The sequence below is a fragment of the Phragmites australis genome, chromosome 1 (genome assembly GCF_958298935.1).
Source record: "Phragmites australis chromosome 1, lpPhrAust1.1, whole genome shotgun sequence".
Taxonomy (NCBI): Eukaryota; Viridiplantae; Streptophyta; class Magnoliopsida; order Poales; family Poaceae; genus Phragmites; species Phragmites australis.
In genome coordinates, this window is record NC_084921.1 from 24342141 (window position 1) to 24355385 (window position 13245).

The window sequence follows — 13245 nt, forward strand, 5'->3', positions numbered from 1 at the left end:
ATCAAGAAAAACAAGATAAAGAAGTCACTATAGGAGCGGAGGCTCCGGCGGAGGACCAGCAGCAACTTATAATGTTCCTCTGCGGCAACAACGATGTCTTCGCTTGGTCTCCTAAGGACCTGCAAGGAGTAAGTCGGGAAATCATTCAGCACAGCTTAAATGTGGACCCTAAAGCGAAGCCAAGGAAGCAAAAGCTTAGGAAAGCTTCAAGCGAAAGAGAAGAAGCAGCGAAGGCTGAAGTGAAAAAACTGCTCGATGCCGGAGTCATACGCGAAGTAATGCACTCAGAGTGGCTGGCTAACCCAGTGTTAGTTAGGAAAAGTAACGGAAAATAGAGAATGTGCATCGACTTCATAGACTTGAACAAAGCTTGCCCCAAGGATGACTTCCCATTGCCTAGAATTGATCAGCTGGTAGACTCTGCAGCTAGTTGTGAGATGTTAAGCCTTCGATGAGTTAAAAAGCTACCTAACGAAGCTTACAGTGCTATCTAGTCCGGATCCAGGCGCGGATTTGTTGTTATACATAGCGGCATCTCCTTCGGCAATCAGCATTGTACTTGTGCAGGAAAAACCCGAAGACAACAAATTGCGCCAAGTCCCAATATATTATGTATCAGAAGCTCTGGCAGGCCCAAAAAAGACGTACACAGAATTGGAAAAGGTAGCATATGCACTAGTGATGGCATCCCGCAAGCTTCGCCATTACTTCACGTCTCACAAGATTACAGTACCAACTTCCTTGCCTCTTCACGACATGTTTGAAAACAAAGAAGCCATTGGAAGAATAGCGAAGTGGGCCACGGAGGTCGCTCCTTTCATGATTGTTTTTGTGGTAAGAACATCATTGAAATTGCAAGCATTGGCACACTTCGTGGCGCAATGGACTCCCCTAACCGAAGCTGTCGGAGGGTGAACTCCTATCGCAGAGATCCTGAGAGACCCCCTTTTAGAGATTCGGCCGGGGGGATGATCCTGAACGAGCTTGTTTTGGGAAATAAGCGAGAAACGGAAATAAATACAGTGGCTGGTGGGAGATGATCGTCCTAGTGCGAGAAAGATGGGTGCACCGGGGTTTAGACAGGTTCGGGCCGCACGGGGGCGTAACACCCTACTCCTGTGTGAGTGTTATATCTGTCCTTGAAGGGAATTCTTCAAGGATGTATCTGGTTACAAGAGAGAGCCACTTACTGAGAGCTTGAGGCTCTCGTGTTCTAGCTTGGCTTGAGCTGGTTCGAGCGTCTGCGTCCTCTTTCTTTTCCTTCTTCCGGTCTCCTCTTTTACGTGTTCTCCATCCTTTCCTTTTATAGGCGCGCCGACCTCGACATATCTTGAATGGGAAAGAGGGGGTGCCAGTGCCAAGGTGCCACGGAGAAAGGCGTCATCATTCCGTCTTGGCGAAGTGACAGGGGCGGTGGAAAAATACGGTGCGCATCCGACCACCCGCCACTGTGGATGCCCTCGGGCGCCATTAAGGGGGCCCACCGGGCAGCCTCAGAGGTGCCCGGTGCGCCCACCCTGTCTTATTCTTCTGCCAGGGCAGGGTGGCAGGCGGAGCGCTTCGATTCTGGCAACGTTATCCTGAGGCACCCGGATGAAACGGGACGGGACCCGTGCATTTAATGGACCCACGCCCCCCTGCCAGTGTATGGCAGGGTCTGACACTGGGGCGTGGGCAGCTGAGAATGTCAGGATGTCAGGCCGCGCGTGCCTATTAAATGCGGCATTGGGCCTTTGACTGGCTGACACCCCGACGATGGGACCCTTCGGGTCGTCGGACGATCTTGCGTGAACGATATTTGGGCTCTGCGGATCATCGGGGAACTGGGGTGCTCGGGGACCAGAGGCGGCGGCCCCGAGCACCTTCTCCCGGGACTTAGCTTCTTCTTATCTTGCAGGGTGGTGACATGTGGTGAATGGCCGGCCTGGTCTCGGGACTTAGGGACTCCTGGTTCCGAATACACCGACAGAAGCCCCAGATGATGAACCGCTAGAACCTGTCTGGACCGCATATTGCGACGGAGCTTAGGGAGCTACAGGAGCATGAGTTTCGGCGATATTATTCTCACCTTCGGGGACAAAGCTCAGATATGCCGTCAGATTAGAGTTCCGTTGTACAAACAATACGGCATAGTACGAAGCGATCCTCCTGGTACTTCGCAAGGCAAAGGCTTTGGGCGCCTGGAGAGTGCTGGTTAAAACAGACTCAAAGGTCATAGTAAGTCAAATTGATAAGACATTCCAGGCAAAAGAACCAAAGCTGATTAAGTACAGAGCAGCGGTGCGAAGAATGGAAAAATACTTCCTGGGATTCAAAGTCAAGAGTATATCAAGAAATGATAACTTCGAAGCAGATGAGCTAGCAAAAGCAGCTTTGCAGAACCTGCCTATGCCTTCAGACATTTTCTACCAGAAGCTGAGTGAACCAGCTGCTGAAGACACTTTGAATCAAACACGTCCTGTTGCGATGATCAAAAGCGAAGACTAGCGCTATCCAATACTAGCTTATCTTCGTGGTTAGAGCAACATCGAGGATCATGTCGGGGAAAAGCGTATGGCCCAGAGAGGTAGAAACTACAAAGTTATGGGAAATAATTTGTACAAGGCCAGAGTCTATGCACCATTCTTGTGATGCATATCTCAGAAAGAAGGACAAAACCTACTAAAAGAAATTCACAGCAGGTTGTGTGGTTCTCATGTGGGCACAAGGGCTCTAGTCGGAAAAGCATATAGGCAGGGCTTCTATTGGCCGACGACAGTGAATGATGCGGATCAAATGGTCCAAAGTTGTCAGCAGTGTCAGTTCTGGGCGAAGGGGTCAAACAGACCCACGACGAAGACACAGCTCATTTCGCCGATTTGGCCACTAAGGCGGTGGGGAATCGACATTGTTGGCCAGCTGCCACCAGCCCCAGGAAATTTGCGATATGCTGTAGTTGCGGTAGAATACTTCTCCAAATGGGTGGAGGCAATGCCACTCGTAAGTGTAACATCAAGAAACATACAGAAATTCCTATGGCAGAATATCGTATGCCGCTTCGGAGTCCCGAGCGAAGTAACCGTGGACAATGGCACCCAATTCAATAGTGCCGGTTTCAGGGATTTTTGCAATAGCTTAGGGATAAAAGTAATTTTCGCATCCGTATACCACCCACAATTTAATGGGGCAGTTGAGAGAGCGAACGACATCATCTTCGCTGGTGTCGCAAAGCATCTACAGGGGCTACCAAAAGGGAAATGGGTCAAAGAATTGCCCAAGGTACTATGGTCATTAAGAACAACGGTTGCAAGACCGACCGGATTCACACCATTTCGCCTCCTTTTCGGTGAAGAGGGCATGACCCCAGAGGAATGCAAAACCAAATTACTTAGGGTCAGAAACGAACTAGAGCAAGGCGAAGAGTCATCATCGAAGGATGCCCTCGAGGAAGTGAGATTGCAAGCCACCGAAAATCTGGCCAGGTATCAACAGGAGACAATAAAATGAAGAGATAGGAATATATCCGAAAAAACATTCGCCCCCGGAGATCTGGTGCTGCGAAGATGGGATGGTCCTTTCTTAGTCAAAAGGTCGTTAAGACCCGCCTCATATCATCTAGCTAACATGGAAGGTGAGGAGCTTCCACACACCTGGAATGCAGACAATCTCCGCAAGTTCTATGCCTGAAAGTCGGCGGCCAAAACGAAGACTTCTATGTAATTTTTCTTTATGCAATCTTTTCGTGTAATCAAATTGTAAGAGAACTGCACTCTTTTCCTCACAGGGGACCCCTTTGTTAGGGGGTGAGGTTTTTAACGAGGTAGGAACCCATGTAAACATATTGATATAGTAGTACCTCCAGAAAATACTGCTTGTTTCGAGTACTAGTAGTTTATCGTCGAAGTGCACCAACCTAAGGGTGGATTCGCGCACCAATCAACGACTGGAGGGCCGCACGTGGGCGGTGCGAAATGAGGTGCGAAGTGTCAACGAAAAAAGACGTACACTTTCGACCTCTAAAAAAAGCGGGGGTGCAAAAAAAAATCCGGGGCCCCCGCACCGAAGGAAAAAAAAACCTTCGGAAGATAAGTTGAAGAGTCGTCCAACCTAAGAAAAGGTGACGCAAATAAAAAAAAGAGAGAAAAGTAAAACAAACGACTAACGCAAAAGCATCCGATCAACAACATAAATATCTATCAGCCGAAATTACCTGCGACTAAAAATCAAGGGGGGGGGGGACAGTGTTTAAAAAACTATTCCTATGCAATTGCAGGTACCTGCGGCAAAAATCGGAGGGATGACATTGTTCGGTACGTCGTGCCCGAAGTGCCCCCCCCCCCAAGACTTGGAAACATCTCAAATCGCAAACGCCACTTCGAGCGCGGTGCCACCGAAGTGCAACAAAAGAAAACAAGTGATAATGTAAATACAAATTTATTCCGCAGAGTGATCAAGGATCAACAGAATCTTATACCACCGACTGAAAGCAAACTGAAAAGCAATGCCTCCGCTCACGTGAAAACGCATGGTTGGGGCCAGTGGGGCCCCAACATGAGTCGAATACGATGGAGATGCTCGAAGACCATCTTCGCCGCCGTCGTGTTCTATTACTTGCGAAGAAGGGCCACGGTGATAGCAAAGTTGCGGCCGGTGCAGGAGGGGCTCGTCGTCTTGAGGCTCAACCTTCGGCTCAAGGAGCATAGACGGACCTTCGACGTCTCCCCTCGCGGTACGGTGCAGATTGCGCTCAGCTCGGCGATTAGCTAGTGTTGAAGGGCTAAGGGATTTCCAAAACGCTTTCATCCTAGCATTCATAGCATCATACCCTCTACACTTCGCATGCCAATACCGCTCCAGCTCGACATTCAGCATGACGGCGGCGAAAAGATTCCCAGCAAGACCAAGACAAATAAAAATTGTCCCTCATCATGGTTAGGGGGATAGCCTCTTCGGCTACCTGCGCAGTGTCCGAAGGAAGGACCTGCGCAGGGAGCGCAACAAGTCAAAAACACTTCAAAACAAATGTAAAATATATTACGTCACCAATGTGCATTACATTGCCAGATCACAAAAGCAAAACTAAAAATGAAATGATGCTTCGCGTTGAATTATCCCACCTTTCCAGTATCTTCAACCGTCGCGGTTGTCGCTTTAGACGAGTAATCATCCCTCGCCTTGGCCTGCAAAAAGAGGTTTCATTACAAAAAAAATATTTATGTGCTACGACCAGATAAGAGAATAAGTAATGTAAACAGCGTACCAGCCGACGGTTCATCTCCGCTTCTCGAAGAGTGAGCTCGCGATTGTGTTTGCACCAGTAGTTGGTGGTAAATGATTGAGCGGTGTCTTCGATGCCCTCGTAATGGCCGAAGTCGACAAGTCCACCGGATACTGGAAGGTTGGCTTCTGAAGAGCAGTATGATGGTCACAACCCGTCATCTCAATCGATTGCACGAGACTTCAGGCAGCGACCATCGCGCAGAAGTCGCTGTAAAGTTGAGCAGCAGGCAGAAGGCTTCCGCTGGTTTCATTGATCCAACCTATAAGTCCTCCCAGCCCGACAAGATCAATTGTTGGGGGAGTAGCCGAGGCACCAATACCTTCAAAGGTATGGCTGATGGCTTCGCATGCGGCAACTGCCTTCTGCTCGAGCTCCCCAATCACGTTAAGAGCATCCTCGGAAAAAGCCTTCGCCTCACTCAATTTGGCTTGCAGCTGCTGCGCCTTAGTTTTCTCCGACGCACAAAGTGCCTGTAGGTCACACACTTGCGCCTCGGAAGACTGTAGGTTTTGGCGCAGGCAGTTCACTTCGTCTTCAGCAATTTGCTTTTCTGAGCGAAGGGTGCTGAGTTCCTTTTCAAGCTGTTCCAGGCGCGATTCAGCATCCCTCGCTCAACACGATAACTTGCGCTTCTGTTCTTCGGCTTTTTCGACGCGCTTTTGCAACATATTAATTTGTGCATGTGTGCTCCGAGCCCGGGCTTCGGATTTCTCAGCTTGCTTGCGCTGAGCCCGTGATAAAAGCAAATCCTGGAATGTCGCACACATGTGAGAAAAATACTAAGTACAATAATATGAGAAAATACTGGTATACCTTCGCAATGGCCACATCAGAGGCGTCAAGGAGCTCATTAGCGGGTTTCTGGCCGAGCGGGATTTCAAGCTCAGGGAGGACGAAGGTGCTAAAAATCTTCTTCGCGTCATCAACCTCCCCGGCGCTTGGTTCGAAAGAGGCAGGCTTGAACGCCTCAGGTGCTATGGCCTTCGCGTCAAGCAGCCTGCCAAGGCCCATCAATCCCTTTCCGTTGCGGCGAGGCGCACTCGGTGTCGATGTCTCAGTCCCAGAAGACGAACTAGAGGGCGAAGAGTATGCTACCGCTTCAACATTATCGGTACCCTCAGCTTCGGGTTCCCGAGTGGTAGGCTCAGGGACTATTACCATCTCTGTCACCTCCCCGTCATCGCTCAAGATTAGCGTTGGAAGGTCCACGCGCGAGTAGAACAGTGACTTCAGAGCTCGGCCCTCCTGGGTGCCTTCGGGAGTTTCCCACCCGGGCACATCACGTGATGCGGCGGAACCCTCCGGAGACGTTTCTGCATGGGCAACTTCGGGGGCAACTTCGTGTGGCCTCTTCCGGAGGGCGAGAGCCTTCTTTGTCCGACCTTCCTTCGGCGATTGCTCAGGATGTTTCCTTTTCGTTGAAGGACCACGGGCGACCTCTTCGCTCGCATCCGCTGCCGGAGAACCTTCCCTACCACCTTGCAGCACGGTGGAGACCTTCGGCCTTTCAAGATAGGATAGGCCTCGGTATTCAAAGACTTTATTCAGTCCTCGAATGAGGCCTTGTTCGGCGCACAACTGTGCTTTGCCCTGTGTAAACTTGCTGACAAGCATCACAGCTCTGGCCTCCACTTTGGCCACCGACAAATCTAGAAAATATCAAAACCGTTAAGCAAATAAGGCCGAAGACATAAAATATATATGAATGCTCTACGGGCAAACAGGTACCCGCGAAGCCATGCACAGGAGGGTGAGGCCGGCAAAGCCCCTCGGGCCCTTTTTCCCCAAATTCTGGGATAGCCCAATCCCGGCTGAGGGGCCAAACCCCAGCAGCTATGAACTCCTCCACCAGGTCGCGAGTAGAAAGATATTTCGCACACCTCGCGAAGGCCTCGAGGGCTATCTGTTGCGATGATTTCAATCGCACGTCTGGCGCGCGGTTTCCCTTGACCTCTTCGCATTTTGATACGAGAAATTCTTCAGTGTCCACCTTGTGGTAGAACCACCATTGAGTCTAGTCACTGGGCAATTTATTCTTGTACACTACGATGGGCGTAGTTAGCCCAGCGCGGTACGTGAAATTCAAGCAGCCGTAGCGAGCCTCGCTTTGAACTCCGCGAGCAAAAACTGGCTTGGGTTGATGATGAAGTCGATGTGCGGCAGCGAAGGCCCTAGCGGATGCCTTCACACCTTCCGAACGAGCTGCCCAGGCAAAGAGCCCCATCCTCACTATTGCGTTGGGCGTCAGTTGGTGGAAATAGACTTCAAATAATTTCAGTACTTAAAGGACCATGTCATCGCATGGTAGGCGAAGACCCGCTTGAAAGTAATGGACAAACACAACCGCTTCGTCATCGGCAGGCTCTGGTGTCTCCTGTCGATCAGGAAGCCGAACCTTCGAAACATCACTAATTAACCCTTCCCTCACAAGGCCGGCCAGCACTTCACTATCCACCTTGGACTGCCCGATCCAGTACGTCTTCGGACGAGAAGATCAGAGCTTCGGTGCCATCAAGAGGCTGACTTGAATAGCAAACTGCGCGAAGAGATAAAAACCAGGGCTTCCTCCGAAATGGTCGAGAAAACTAAGGAGACTTTGTTTGAGAGTGATGGCTTCAGCAAAGGCGCGGTAAAAAATATTGACAGCAGCATGATATTTATAGTGTAGGGTGGTGGCGGTTAGAACTGCCCGCATCAAAAATTGAACTGGCGGGAAAAACCATGCTTTGGTATACATCAAGTGCATTAAATGCAGGCAGTTACTGAGGAACCTTTCGGCGGTTACCAAGGAGCCGTTTGGTAATCTATGACAAACAATAATCTTCAACGACATGCATTTGCTCCAGTAGACTTTGACAGGCTGAAGGGGACGGCGTTGAGACATCTTACAGACTACAGGTTCGGCCTATCGAAGATAAACCTTACCAGTAGGGGGCTACTGTTGGGGATGATATCCCGCCCCCCCCCCCTCTTCAGAGGGTACCATGAAGTCTACTGGAAATACTGCATGCTTGCCGTTGTGGCTTTGTTTCAAGGACTTCATCTGCATGCGGCAAAGATCACAGAGCACTGTTGATCGAAGGGGGTAGGCACGCCCGCACCTTCGACCTCCCATACCAGCGAAGACCAAGGCGACCTTCGGCCGACGGGCGAAGTCCAGACCTGTGGTTCGGAGCGATCGCGATGGGCGAAGATGCGAGCCGACCTTCACTCAAGGGATGAAGGCTATCTGATGGACATTTGAGCAGAGAAGGCTTTGATACATCTTCAGAGGTAGGAATCACTGCGGGACAGTGGGTCCGTTTTCGGTCGTCCGGGGTAGGGCTGTAATTATGTAATTATGCTCATTTGTACCATAATGCCCCTGGATATTCCAAGAATGTAGCAGGTGAGGGGGTAGGATTTGTAAACCGCACTTGTGGTGGCCGGGTACGGGCTATAAATAGGGCCAGACTGTACCCAGAAAGGGTATCGAAAGACTGTTCCACCTCTAACACGTGTCATTCTGAGGGCCCTTCGATATCCCCGTATCCGAAGGCCCACCTTGTCTGGGATTTTGGTCCTAATAACTACGACGGCTACTGTGTATATATAGGGGGGGCGTGAGGAGGTCGACCTTAGGTTGTGCAACTGTGGAGGGAGGCTTGCACAACCTGGACTCCGACTCCGACACGATTACCAAACCCGACAGGGTTCAAAACGGTGACGCAACACCTTATTCCTTTGACTCTGACTAAACTATAAGGAATATTTGGTTGAGCTCATATCCATTGGAAAGGGCTCGTCGTAAGCTTTATAGAATGTCCAAGATTTCCTAAAACAGACTTCATATGAGAGATTATACCCGTTTTACTGACGCACTGTCTTGGAACTCGACTTCGACCACGACCATGACTTCGACCACGACCACGACTTCGACCATGACCATGACTAGAGCTCAGCCTTGAGTCCAAGTAGACTTGTCCTTCGAGGAGTGACGTCCGAGTAAGGTTGTGGTGCTTCTCCCACATTCCTATGCAATAAATATCACAAAAATTTAGTAGTAATCCATCCAAGGAAACATGAACAGCAAGGAACGAGTTCACCTGGTGGTCTAATTATCATGCACATGCTCTTGTAATTGGACCTTGTATGATTTGAAAATTATTGGTGGTATTGATCGTATCCGAAGGAGCCATGGGCTCATCTTCTTCTCCCAAATATAGCTTCAAATATGAAATGTTAAATGTGAGACTAACCACAAAATATGCAGGTAGGTCCAATTTGTATGCATTGTCATTGATTTTCTCAATTATCTTGAATAGTCCATCAGCTCTATACATCAACTTTGATTTTCTTAGTTCTAGAAACCTATCCTTCCTCAAATGCAACCAAACTAAATCACCTGGTTCAAATTTTATTTCCTTCCTCGTTTTACTTCCAGTAATCTTATACTTTTCAGTCATGCTCTCTATAATCTTTTTAGTTGTGTCATGAAACTTAAGAATAAACTTAGCACGTTTCTTAGCATCTAAATTAAGTCTTTCAAAAGTAGGCAAAGGTAGTAAATCAATAGGATTACGGGGATTAAATCTATACACTACCTGGAACGGACTTACCTTGGTGGTGTAGTGTACCGACCTATTGTAAGCAAATTCAATATGCGATAAACACTCTTCCCATATCCTCAAATTCTTCTTTAGAACTGCCCGCAACATAGTCGATAATGTGCAGTTGATGACCTATGTTTGACCATCAGTTTGGGGATAACACGTAGTAGAAAATAGTAGCTTTGTCCTCAATTTATTCTAAAGTGATCTCCAAAAGTGACTCAAAAACTTTGTGTCATGATCCAAGACGATAGTATTAGGCACTCTATGTAGTCGAACGATTTACCTGAAAAACAAATTAGCTATGTTTGTAGCATCATCGCTCTTGTGACAAGATATAAAATGTGCCATTTTAAAGAATCGATCCACAACTACAAATATGATATCTCTCCCGCTCATTGTCTTAGGTAATCCTAAAACAAAATCCATGAAAATATCCTCCTAAGGTACACTAGGAACAGGAAGAGGCATGTAAAGGCCATGTGGATTTAAGCGAGACTTAGCTTTATTGCAAGTGGTGCAACATGACATGTAATGCTCGACGTCACGTCTCATCTTTAGCCAAAAGAAATGAGCGGCTAGAACATCTTCAATCTTCTTTGCTCCAAAATGTGCTATCAATACTCCTCCATGTGCCTCCTGCAACAACAAAAGACGAACGGAGCTAGCTGGAATGCATAGCTTGTTAGCACGATAGAGCAATCTTTCATTTAGCACATATTTATTCCATGCTTTCCCTTCTGTATAATGTTCAAGCACTTCTTTAATGTCTAAATTAGTAGCACATAAGTTCTTAATAGTCTCTAAACAAAAATCTTATGATCAAGTTGAGATAACTTGGTATAACGCCTAGAAAGCGCATCAGCAATCACATTATCTTTTCCTTTTTTATGTTCTATGACATATGGAAATGACTCAATAAATTCTATCCATTTAGCATGTTGTTTACTTAGTTTAGCTTAACTTCTCATATGTTTTAGCGATTCATGATTAAAATGTATAACAAATTCTTTGGGCCATAGATAATGTTGCCAAGTTTCAAGAACACGAACTAAAGCATATAATTCTTTATCATAAGTGGAATAATTCAAACTTGGCCCACTTAATTTCTCGCTGAAATAAGCAAAAGGTTTATCTTCTTGAATTAGCACACCTCCAATTTCAATCCCACTAGCATCACATTCTAGTTCAAAGATCTTACCAAAATCAGGGAGTTGGAGCAATAGAGCATGGGTAAGTTTCTTTTTCAACAACTTAAATGATTTTTCTTGTGCAGGTCCCCATTTGAAAATTACTCCTTTCTTTGTCAACTCGTTTAATGGAGCATCAATAGTGCTGAAATCCCGCATAAATCGTCGATAGAAACCCGCAAGACTCTGAAAGCTTCTTAGTTGAGTAACAGTCTCAGGGGTCGGCCAACTCTTTATGGCTTTGATTTTTTGCTTCATCCACCTCTATTCCTTGTGGAGTAACAACATAGCCAAGAAAAAAAACTCGATCTGTGCACAAGGTGCACTTTTCGAGGTTATCAAACAAACGTGCATCTCTCAAAGCATTAAAAACAGCACGTAAATAATCAAAGTGTTGTTCTTATGACTTACTGTAAATCAAGATATCATCAAAATAAACCACCAAAAATCTTCCAATGAAAGCACGTAAAAATTCGTTCATCAATCGTATGAAAGTACCAGGTGCATTAGTTAACCTGAAAGGTATTACTAACCATTCATACAAATCAAACTTAGTTTTAAATGTAGTCTTTCATTCATGTCCAAGTTTCATTCTAATCTGGTGGTATCCGCTTCGCAAGTCAATTTTAGTGAAAATTATAGAACCACTCAATTCATCAAGCATGTCATTTAACCTAGGCATAAGGTGACGATATCTGATAGTACTATTATTGTAGGCTTTACAATCAACACACATACGCCAACTACCATCTTTCTTAGGAACCAAAAAAACAGGAACAACACAAGGGCTAAGACTTTCTCATACATACCCGCAGTCCAAAAGGTCTTGGACTTGTCGCTGAATTTTCTTAGTCTCTTCTGGATTGGTCCTATATGCAGCATAATTTGGCAAAGTTGCTCCCGGAATCAAATCAATTTGATGCTCAATCCCTCGAATAGGTGATAATCCCAGGGATACCTTAGTTGGAAATACATCCACAAACTCTTGCAAAAGGTTATCAACAGCAGGAGGCAAAGAGGTAGATATATCCTCAAGTGAAACTAAAGCATTTTTGCATATCAAAGCTTAGCATGGTAGCTCATTATCACAAACTTCAGCAATATCAGATTTAGTGGCAAGCATAACGCACCATTTCAGTTTAATTCCATCGGATTTATAAGTTGTTGTTGCTTTCTCCTTTTTGGGTGGAAATTTTTTTTCCACTACTTGCTGATTTTCAAATTCATTCTAAAGCTCTTTCTCTTATTTTCAGCTATCTCTTGTTCACATTTCACAATTTCAGCAGGGGTTAAAGGTTAAAAAACTTATTTTCTTTCCTTTATATAAAAGAGTGTACTTATTACTTCTACCATGATGTGTTGCATCAGTATCAAACCCCCATGATCGTCCTAGCAAAAGAGAGCATGCTTGCATGAGAACTAAATCGAAGTCAGCACAATCATGGTATGAACCAATAGAAAAATGCACCCTAGCTGTTTGCATTACCTTCACCTTACCACTATTGTTGAACCACTGAATGTGGTATGGATGAGGATGTGTTCTTGTTAGCAAGGAAAGTTTCTTGATCAAATATCTACTTACCAAATTGTTGCAGCTTCCTCCATCAATAATGACTCGAACGCAAAAGTCCTTGACTATGAGAAACATCTGAAATAGATTATGGCATTGTAACTGTTTCGCTTGCTTCATTTGAGTACTTAACACTAGTTGCACAATGAGTGTCGTATAATTCTCCGTAGCAGCTGCACTCAATTCTTCCTCATGGTCGATATCCGTCTCGAGTTTGTCCTCTTTACCTGCAAGGTTAGCTGTAAGAGCATATTCATCCTCAACAACACTAGCACTTACATATCCATCGTCCTCTGTTGCAATGTGTGCTAACTGACTTGGGCAATCCTTCATGACGTGGCCTATTCCCTTGCATCGGTGGCATACAATCCCGGTCGATCGGCCTATAGAGGCAACCAAAGAAGAGCTCTTGGCTGGACCCTGCACACTTACGGATTTGCTTACCTCAAGAGTGTGTGACGGTGTTGACGGTACTGCTGAACGCGCCCTACTCGAGAAGGGGGCAACAGACCATGAAGCTGAACCTGGGGCTATTTTGTGTTGACTCGGCGTTGATTTTGAAGAAATCGAGCTTCCAAAATTATTCCTTGGTCTCTGTTGTCATCCGTGCAATTCATTTTCTGCCAAACACGTAAA